Here is a 9,212-nt window from a genome sequence, read left to right on the forward strand (position 1 = left end):
TCTGATTCTCCGCGTCATAGCCCGGTTGATATTTGGTAAGATCTGTGTCATTACCAATCACAGTGGCCACAGGGCGTATGCTCTTCATGCAAGCGGCGAAGTCCTTCTGGTCAAATGGGGTGCCGTCCTCCTTCAAACTGGGATACCCAAGGGCGATGTCGGCCGGGTCTAGCTCCGGTAGAAACGCCTTGGCCCGGCTCAGAGCGGCTATGGCTCCGGCTCTTGCAGAAGCTCGTCTCAATTCTTGGAAGCGTTGAGGCAGCAAACCGCCTTAACACATCCGCCAGATGAGTGGGAACTTCATTTGACAGAGCCACGACGGCTAAAGCACGTTGTGACCCGGTGTAGAGTTGTTCCACCAGGGTATAAACAGCCTTCAGCTTTGTCAGCATGTTTTGATTGAGATTGGAACTCCTGGGGCCTGCATTACAAAGTCAGGTAAGCTTATTGGAAAAGATGTAAACTAGCTAACACTTACAGAGTAACTTACCAAAGATTGCGGAGACCATCTGAGATACATGGCGTTTTAAGCCGGATAGCTCGGTGGTTGTTTCAGCAAGAGTGGCCTCCGCTTGTTCGGCCCGGCTGAGCAAAGCAGTCTTTTCATCCGCCCAGGCTTTTCTCTCTGCTTCAAACTTCTTCTTCAGTTTCTCTTGTGCAGATACACTGAATTCAAACTTGGAGTTGGCCTTTTGGGTTTCACTTTCCTGAGTTTTCAGGCGATTCTTTAACTCAGAGATCTCCGATTCAAATTGTTTAATGACAGCCTGCGTAAATTCCGGGTCACAGTTAGGGTGATCATAATGCAACATTAAGTCCCAAGCACTTTGCAAGCAAAGACACTTGGCACTTGGGGGCTAATGTATGCTGAAGAGCTCTATTTACAGTGGCGGTTCATGGAAATAAGTCCCAAGCACTTTGCAGGCAAAGGTACTTGGTACTTGGGGGCTAATGCATATTGCTGTTCAAATACTTGGTTAAAACACGGTAAGGACCGGTTCAAATATGCTGTTTAAACCGGCCCTTGGGTGCTACCGGATAAACCGGTTTTCTTGCAGTGATTACTAAGCTAGTATTAAGTCTACAACATATTTCATCATAAGTAATAGACTTGGGGGCTGGCATAGTAAGAATAACTAAGGAGTAAGCACCGGGAGTTATACCTCAGATTTTTGGTGTATTTGTTTCACCATATCAATCTCCAGATCCCGACTGTTGTGCACTTGGTTTACATAACCAGTGACAATGTCTCCAATACTCAGATGAGTATAATTAGTGATATCCAGCTTGCTTCTGCGGCGTTCCAAAAGTTCTTCTTTGGCAGAGCACTTAGCCAGCACGGTAGGTCTCCCCGGTTCAACAAATTCAGTTCGGGTGATCTCAACATCCGGATCATCAGGATGGGCCGGGCTAGGGATCTCTGGGTTCTCAGAGCCTTCCATAACTTGTTCAGCAGATGGATCAGCGGTGGGAGTTGGAGCATTAGGGGCTGGTGCAGATGGCGGCTCATGAGCAGAAGCATCAAGAGCAGCCGTCCTAAATTCTGGTTCAGCTAGGATCGGCTCTTCGACCGGCTTATTTCTCTTTGTCCTCTTACTAGGCTTTACTTGTACACTGAAAATTAAAGGGTTAGTACAAAAACACGAGTAAGATAAGCACAAGATAAATAGATCATCATTACCCGGGAGCGGTTTTGAAAGCCGGCATGCTGGACTGCATTGAGTCGCCGGAGGAAGGTGAAGTTCCCTGGTAGTTTGAGTCAGAAGAATTGAGTGGTTGACAAGTGAAGCCCGCCAAAGGGTGCAAAGAATATAAGTCGGAGATAACCTCAGTCCGGCGCTTCCTTGATGCATCGGGTAAGCCGGAGGAGAGGTCTACATCTTTGCTGGTCCGGGTCTGCCTCCGACTCTCATGAATCTGTCGCTTCAAAAGAAATTGAGCATCTTGATAAGCTAAAGGATGTGAAAATCTTACTTTCCGGGTTACCCTTCAGACTTCCTGTCTCGGCAAAGGCTCGGAGTCGGAGGAAATTATAGTTACCTCTTCAATCACTTCATGACTCGCTCCGGTGTCCTCCCGCTGATAATCCGTGTCAATAAGATGGTTAAAAAAGGAGCCTAAAGAGTCAAGAGCTACCTCTGACTCGGAGGTATCATCCAGATGAAGCAGGTCCGAGGCGCTAGGTTTATTCCCCTTCTTACGGGCAGCGGCTTTCCTGGCGGCTTTCTTGGCTTTTCTGGCTTTCTTTGCAGCAGCATGGTCATATTTGACTTTCCAAAATTTATCATTAGCCTGTAAAATACAACAAAGATTTTTGAGTTAAGACGAAATCGTTAAAATGGAAGGTGAAGTGTTCAGGTCAATGGTTTACCGCTGGAGCCGGGTTAGCCTTGCAGAAAGGACTTAAGCCTATTCTCCCGCAATCTGCCAGGCTCTCATTCAGAAGAGACTTGGTCATGTCATCAATGACGTCCTCAGGTAAGTCATCAGGACTGTGCCGAAGAGGATCATCCTTCTGGCCTGTGTAATCGCACATCAAGCCGGGGCGGCGGCTTAATGGAATCACCCGCCAAGCAATCCAAACCCGGACCAAATCAATGCAGTTTAGGCCGTTCCCCAGAAGAGCTTTGATCTTGTTTATGGTGGGGGTAAGTGTTTGACGTTCAGCCACAGATAATTTATCTGGTAAGGGGTGATTTGACTCCAGACGTAGGGCGCAGAAGCCGGGCAGAGGGTTCTCATTAGCTGGAGAAGTGTCTTGGCAGTAGAACCATGTCTGGTTCCAATCTTTCGGGTGACTTGGCGGCTCAGCAGAAGGGAAGAGACAGTCTCTACGTCGCTGGATTGAGATTCCGCCAAGTTCCAAGCTGGGCCCATGGGCACATTCGTTTTGGCGGTTCAGATAAAATAGCTCTCTATAGAGTAGCAAGCTGGGTTCTTCTCCAAGATACACCTCACAGAACACTTGGAAGTTACAAATGTTTGACACGGAGTTGGGGCCGATGTCTTGAGGTCGCAGGTCAAAAAAGTGCAGGACATCTCTGAAATTTTTTGAGCCGGGTGGAGCAAAACCCTGGTTCATGTGATCAGTAAAAATGACAACTTCCCCCTCCTTGGGTTGAGGCTTCTCTTCTGATGGGTCAGGAGCACGATAGGACATGACCTCTTTCTTTGGCAGGTAACCCATTTTCACGAAATCAGCTAAGATGCTATCAGTGACGTTGGATCTAACCCAGTTGCATGTGACGGGTGCTTTGGGAGCCTTGGGTGGCATTCTGAAGGATGGAAGCCTATGACAAAATAATGTTTCCAATTCACTTTAAGCCGGTGAAAATATTTCAATTCATATTCAAGGTGGCGGCTTACGAAGGGGCCTAATGATATATGGCTAATTGTGTCAGATTGTTTAAACCGCCATGGGCATCATAAACAATTAAGTTATTCAAATCCACTATGAGTAACCCAGACTATTCATTGAGCATTGCCTTTATAAGCCGGCGATAAGAGCCGTCATGGCTAACGGATGCAGTTTTTGCCTAAGTGTTGCACAAACAAGTTTCACAAATTGGAGCTATTATTTTGGATCAAACGGTCGTGCAGAAAAGAATTTTTTCTAGAACTAAAAACTGGTACAGATGAGTTCGTAAGCTCTAATGAGGTCTTTTTGCAAGCGAAAGGGATCTGCCAGTATTAAAAATGGACGCAAAACAAATACCGCAGGAGTTCTGTACTGCTTTCGGATCAAAAGAAACCGCAGTGGAAGAACTACGAAGAAACCGAGATGAACTACTAAGAACACGGAAGAAACGCGAAACCCTAATGCGGATCTGACGTTCGAGAAGAGGAAGACTTACAGTTGCAGATTCACTGCGGAGAGTCGCCGCCGTTCTCTGGACTAGCTCAGGTTGATGCAGCGGCCGAGGCTGAGGAAGACGAGATGCGCGGCGGCGGCGGCGGAGCTCGGGTTCTGAGGCGTCGAGAGGAGGAAGACGATGGAAAGGGAAGAATGAGAAAGGACCCGGTCGGGCCTATTTATAAGGGAAGGCTGATAAGTGGGCGCGAGAAACGAGGAGGCTAAAAACATGATTATCCAGCTACAGAGGTGCCTCGATTTTCGGGACGGTTATTAAGATAAGGATCCGTTGAGATACGTTGGGCAAAACGTGCATTAATGGCAGATGACGTCATGGCGGGTCACCAAGAATCCAGAAGATGACGTCATGGCGGGTTATAACTTTTGCACAGACAGAAGCCAGGAGGTCTTTCTTAAGGTATTGAAGATTGACATGAACCGGTTCAAATCAATATGGGGCCTAATGTTGGGGATATAACTACTGGTGTAACCCGCCCAGGAGGGGCCGGGTTACGTTATGACGATCATCACATGAAGCCCAATATCAAGCTTGAAGATGGCGGTTCAATAATGGGCCTAAGGCCCATAGGCGACTTAAGGCCCATAGTGATAAACCGCCGTTATGGCGTGACTTGTATTGTAAGGCAAGAATAGTTAAGAGAACGAGCCGGACACTGTTTATGAGCCGGCCGGGACTCTGAGAGCCGCTGGGCGTTATCCTCTGTATATAAAGGGACGACCCAGCGGCGGTTCAGGACAAGTAACCATAGATCGATAACCAGGCATAGCGATTTAGCTCCCTGGTCATCGAAACCCTAATAATTCCACCTCAACCGGAGTAGGCTTTTACCTTCACCGTAAGGGGCCGAACCAGTATAACCCTCGTGTCCTTTGTCCCGTTTTAACCCCTTCAAGCTTCCTAGTTGCGATGGCCCTACGACTAAGTCCTTCCACGAGGACATCTGCCGTGACAATTCCACGACACTTGGTACTGCTAGAACTTAAACAAGTGATCCACTAACGTAGTAGCACACTATTTTTAAGGAACACGTCATATAATTTGTGAGAGAATTTACCCTAACAACTTAAAACTTCAAGGTTTTAACAAAAGAAAAACATATGGTCTAGGAATAATGGACTAAAGGAGTATAGGAGACGAGTGAAGTGATCATATCAATTTAACTGCTTCAGAATCACCGGTATAAGAAAACATGGATGCCCATTACTACATACTGAATCGGACAGCTCCTTGCCTTTTCTTATCCGATTGACAACATCTATATTTTGATCTGCAACATCATATACAGGGCGCGGGCAGAAGCACAAAAAAAAGGAGATATGCTTCTTCTTTTAATCTTCTCTACCACTTTCAAGCCCTCAGTAAAAAGAGGGCACAATCTTGCAGACCCGGCTAGGATATTTTACGGACGTAAAGCAGAATTACAAGGATCCACTTTAATAATAATAATAATAATAATAATAATAATATTATTATTATTATTATTATTATTCGAAGATAGTTTTTGTATAACCCTATTTCACTGACAGGCTTTACGTGATAATACATGCCAAACTAATTGCAAACACTAATTGATCACCCGGTGCGGAGTAAAAATATAACCCTATTTCACTGACAGGCTTTACGTGATAATATATGCCAAACTAATTGGAAACACTAATTGATCACCTGGTGCGGAGTAAAAAACTTATAGCAAGCAAGTGATCACACATACAAACATTCCCAAGGAAAATGCGTAAACCCACAACTCAAAAAACTACTAATAAGACCATATATGACTTCGCAGCTAATTAGGCATCTATAAAACAGAACAGTATAGGTAATCTCCTCACGGAACCATGTATGCCTATGCAACCAAAAAAGTATCCATAGCAAACAGCGATTGAAAACATCTGTGTAGAACAGATCATAAAAGTCAGTTTCGTCTTTGTAGTCCGCATTGGAATCTATAAAAGACTTATATATAGGAATGGAGGGAGTACATGACAGTCATTGTCAAACAATCAGTCCAGAGAGATCATCGATACTGAAGCAGGAGCAAGAGACATTAGATAGAACAGAAATACACATTCCTCACCTTAATGGCAAAGGCCGAACCCATGAAGAAAGCACTACGACCTTGATGCAGAGCATGGATATCGCTCCCTTGTTGGAAGCCATCGAACCTGAGAAGCACCTGCCAGGCTAAACTTGCTCCTCCTGTTCCCCTAGCCACCTCCATAAATTTATCTTCGTTAGGAACAAGTTTCATAGCCACCTGCAATGTCCCCACATATGGGTAATTCATCAAAGAAGCTTTCAAAAAAATCACCAAAGAAAAACACAAATGAAAGGCAAGCTTACACAAAATGTTGTCCTAGTTCCGTCAAGCAATCTAACGATAAGATAGCAAGCTTACCTGAATGGGGATGGCCCGTGACCTGGATCTCAGCAAGAATTTTCAGCTAATTCTCTCGGCGCCCAGGATGGCCACAGCGAGGTGATGCTGACCTCCACTGCAACCGGCCGGTGGTCAAGCACTTCAGGGGGACTCGTGCTTGCATCAACACAAATCATATTATCAAAATGCAAGTGCAAACTTAATTGGGTTTGCCAGATGGTTAAAATTCACCTTAGTCTTCTTCAACTCTTCAATTAAAATTGTTCTTCATCTCTTCTTTCTCCGATCTGCACACATCATGTTTAGAAAATCCACATATTAGAAAACTAAAATGTGAATGAGAGAGAGATAGAGGAGCCCCTAATTTTCTTGGCCCTATTTCTTCTTTCTCAGATCTGCACACGTTAAGTCAACAATCCAATTAGATATACATATACATGCAGCTATGTATATTTAGTAATCAATAATTTCCTTTCATCACATACACATGTGCTAGATAGTACATTAAACTCTGGTAATGTTGAAGTATGAACACCAAGCGGATCTCTGCAAAAAGAAAACAAAGAAAAAAGGAGTTGCGACATTCTTATTTAAGTTCTTGGTACCTGACATCTGTGTAGATTTCAGGAGGGTACCATTCAATCCATATGTCCATCCCTGCAAAACTGTACCAAAAAAGCTGCAAATTAAGCAACTATATCTCATTGGCTAATCTCCATATCTGCACCTCTCCTTGAAGAGAGGGGGAGGAGGAGCTATCATACCTGCAGATAGGCTGGTGATGGCAAGGTCGCCGGCAAGGAGACCCAGCTCTGGCCGAAGACACCGGCTCCCACGCGCTGCTGGGATGTCAGTTATATCTGAAGATATTTGGATAAAGATGATGTTCATGTGCCGCAATTTTTTCAAACGATACACATAAAGAGCCAGCAAGACAACTTATTACGTACACCATATGTAAATATTAGCAGCTAAACATATGGCATATCCTCATTGAAAAACTGGAAATAAAACTTATCTCATTGGTTCATAGCCTTCTCTATCCTTGCTCCTCACAAGAGCTGTCAGTTTCACAAATAACCGAATCATCTATTGTTCTTGCTCTCTTACTCTTGTCCTCTCCCTCCAGTGCAGTGAACATCAGCTACATACATCATAGGTAAATGTTAGCAACTAAACATATGACATATCCTCCATTACTTCTTAAATGAAAACTGAAAATAAAACTTCTCATTGGCTCAGACCCTTCTCGATCCTTGCCACTCACAGGAGTTTTCAGTTTCACAAATAAACGGATATGACATCAACCAACACAGGGAGTAGCAGAACCAGCAACACCCAACAAAATCACATCTAGCAGCAGCACAAGTAGTACCCATACCCCTCAGAGAAACAACACAACCACACAGTACAGTAGTAGTACTAAATTGAGGGAAGATCAAGGAGGAAGCAGAAGCTCACCAGCCTGACGGAGACGAGAGCGAGCGGAGGAGGGGGTGTGGGCGACGTGTGGTGGCACTCGTGCGTTCTCGAGCACGCAGCATGTTTCCGGCGATGCGGACGGAGCACTTGGCGACGACTCCCTGCGACTACTCATCGATGCAGGGGACCTCACCATCGTTGTTTCTCTCGCTCACTGTTCGGCAGCGGCGGTAAGACGACTGTGGCCTCCTCCTTCCAAGTCCGGATCAAGACGGCGCACGGGGGAGAGATATGGGTAAGGGAGGTCTGCACATGCCATGTTCAGGAAAATCACAAGGAGGTAGAGGCAAACCCTTAATGACCTCGAGCTGCTGCTGCTCCTCTTCCTCTGTGCAACCCTCATCTCCAGAGCCGCCGGTGCCATGGGAGGGCTCCTCCGTCGGATCCGCCCGACCCGGATCTAGGTGCAACGAGGGTCACCGGAGGATCGGCGAGCCGAGCTCGGGACGGGCCTCCGTGGCGGCCTCCTGGCGGCAGGGTTCGTCTGCGGGGGAGAGAGATGGGTAAGGGAGTAAGGGAGGAGAGGAGAGAGGGCAGTGGCGCAGGGGCTCACCATAGCCGCGGGTGTCCACGGCGGCCACCGCCGCCGTTGCCTCCCTTTGCCCTCGAGTGGAGTGCCGCCTCCTGCGCGCACCGGCCGGCCTGCACCTGATCCAGAGGGGTGGTGGGTGTGTGGTGGAGCAGTAGAGGGTGGGGAGGAGACGGGAGAGAGAGGAGAGGGGAGGAGGCGATGGCGGAGGCGAGGGGAAACTGGAAAGGCGAGAGGCGAGATGGGGCACTCGGGACTTATCTCTCCCCACGCTGCGCAAAAAAGGAGACGTGGCCACAGCCGCTAGTTGGACCTCGAGCTGCTGCTGCTCCTCTTCCTCTGTGCAGCCCTCATCTCCAGAGCCGCCGGTGCCATGGGAGGGCTCCTCCGTCGGATCCGCCCGACCCGGATCTAGGTGCAACGAGGGTCACAAGAGGAGCGGCAAGCCGAGCTCGGGATGGGCCTCCGTGGCGGCCTCCTGGCGGCGGGGTTCGTCTGCAGGGGAGAGAGATGGGTAAGGGAGTAAGGGAGGAGAGGAGAGAGGGCAGTGGCGCAGGGGCTCACCATAGCCGCGGGTGTCCACGGCGGCCACCGTCGCCGTTGCCTCCCTTTGCCCTCGAGTGGAGCGCCGCCGCCTGCGCGCACCGGCCGGCCTGCACCTGATCCAGAGGGGCGGTGGGTGCATGGTGGAGCAGTAGAGGGTGGGGAGGAGACGGGAGAGAGAGGAGAGGGGAGGAGGCGATGGCGGAGGCGAGGGGAAACTGGAAAAGCGAGAGGCGAGATGGGGCGCTCGGGACTTATCTCTCCCCGCGCTGCGCAAAAAAGGAGACGTGGCCACAACCGCTAGTTGGGCGGACTCGCTCATTTTTTATATGTTCAATTCCCACTCTCTCGTAGACAAAGCCCGGGTCCAGGACATAAGCCGCACATGCACATGAAAGCAGTCCAG

The 9,212-nt window shown here is 48.0% G+C and overlaps 1 long non-coding RNA gene across 3 annotated transcripts; it reads right to left on the reverse strand.

Annotated features, from left to right (window-relative positions):
• Nucleotides 1-2,234: 2,234 nt before the first annotated feature.
• LOC123098608 (uncharacterized) lies at nt 2,235-8,963 on the reverse strand. 3 transcript variants are annotated; one of them, XR_006447887.1, is made up of 10 exons: nt 8,828-8,961; nt 8,288-8,758; nt 8,027-8,218; nt 7,714-7,926; nt 7,017-7,396; nt 6,858-6,917; nt 6,484-6,539; nt 6,271-6,408; nt 5,950-6,129; nt 2,235-2,292 (listed from the first exon to the last, which is right to left on the reverse strand). It is a non-coding gene; the product is annotated as an uncharacterized lncRNA (long non-coding RNA). The 3 variants fall into 3 exon arrangements; XR_006447888.1 differs by lacking the exon at nt 2,235-2,292 and adding an exon at nt 3,058-3,290; XR_006447886.1 differs by lacking the exon at nt 2,235-2,292 and having other exon boundaries at nt 4,504-6,129; nt 8,828-8,963.
• Nucleotides 8,964-9,212: the final 249 nt, after the last annotated feature.

This window comes from Triticum aestivum, chromosome 4D, assembly GCF_018294505.1.
Source record: "Triticum aestivum cultivar Chinese Spring chromosome 4D, IWGSC CS RefSeq v2.1, whole genome shotgun sequence".
Classification (NCBI taxonomy): Eukaryota; Viridiplantae; Streptophyta; class Magnoliopsida; order Poales; family Poaceae; genus Triticum; species Triticum aestivum.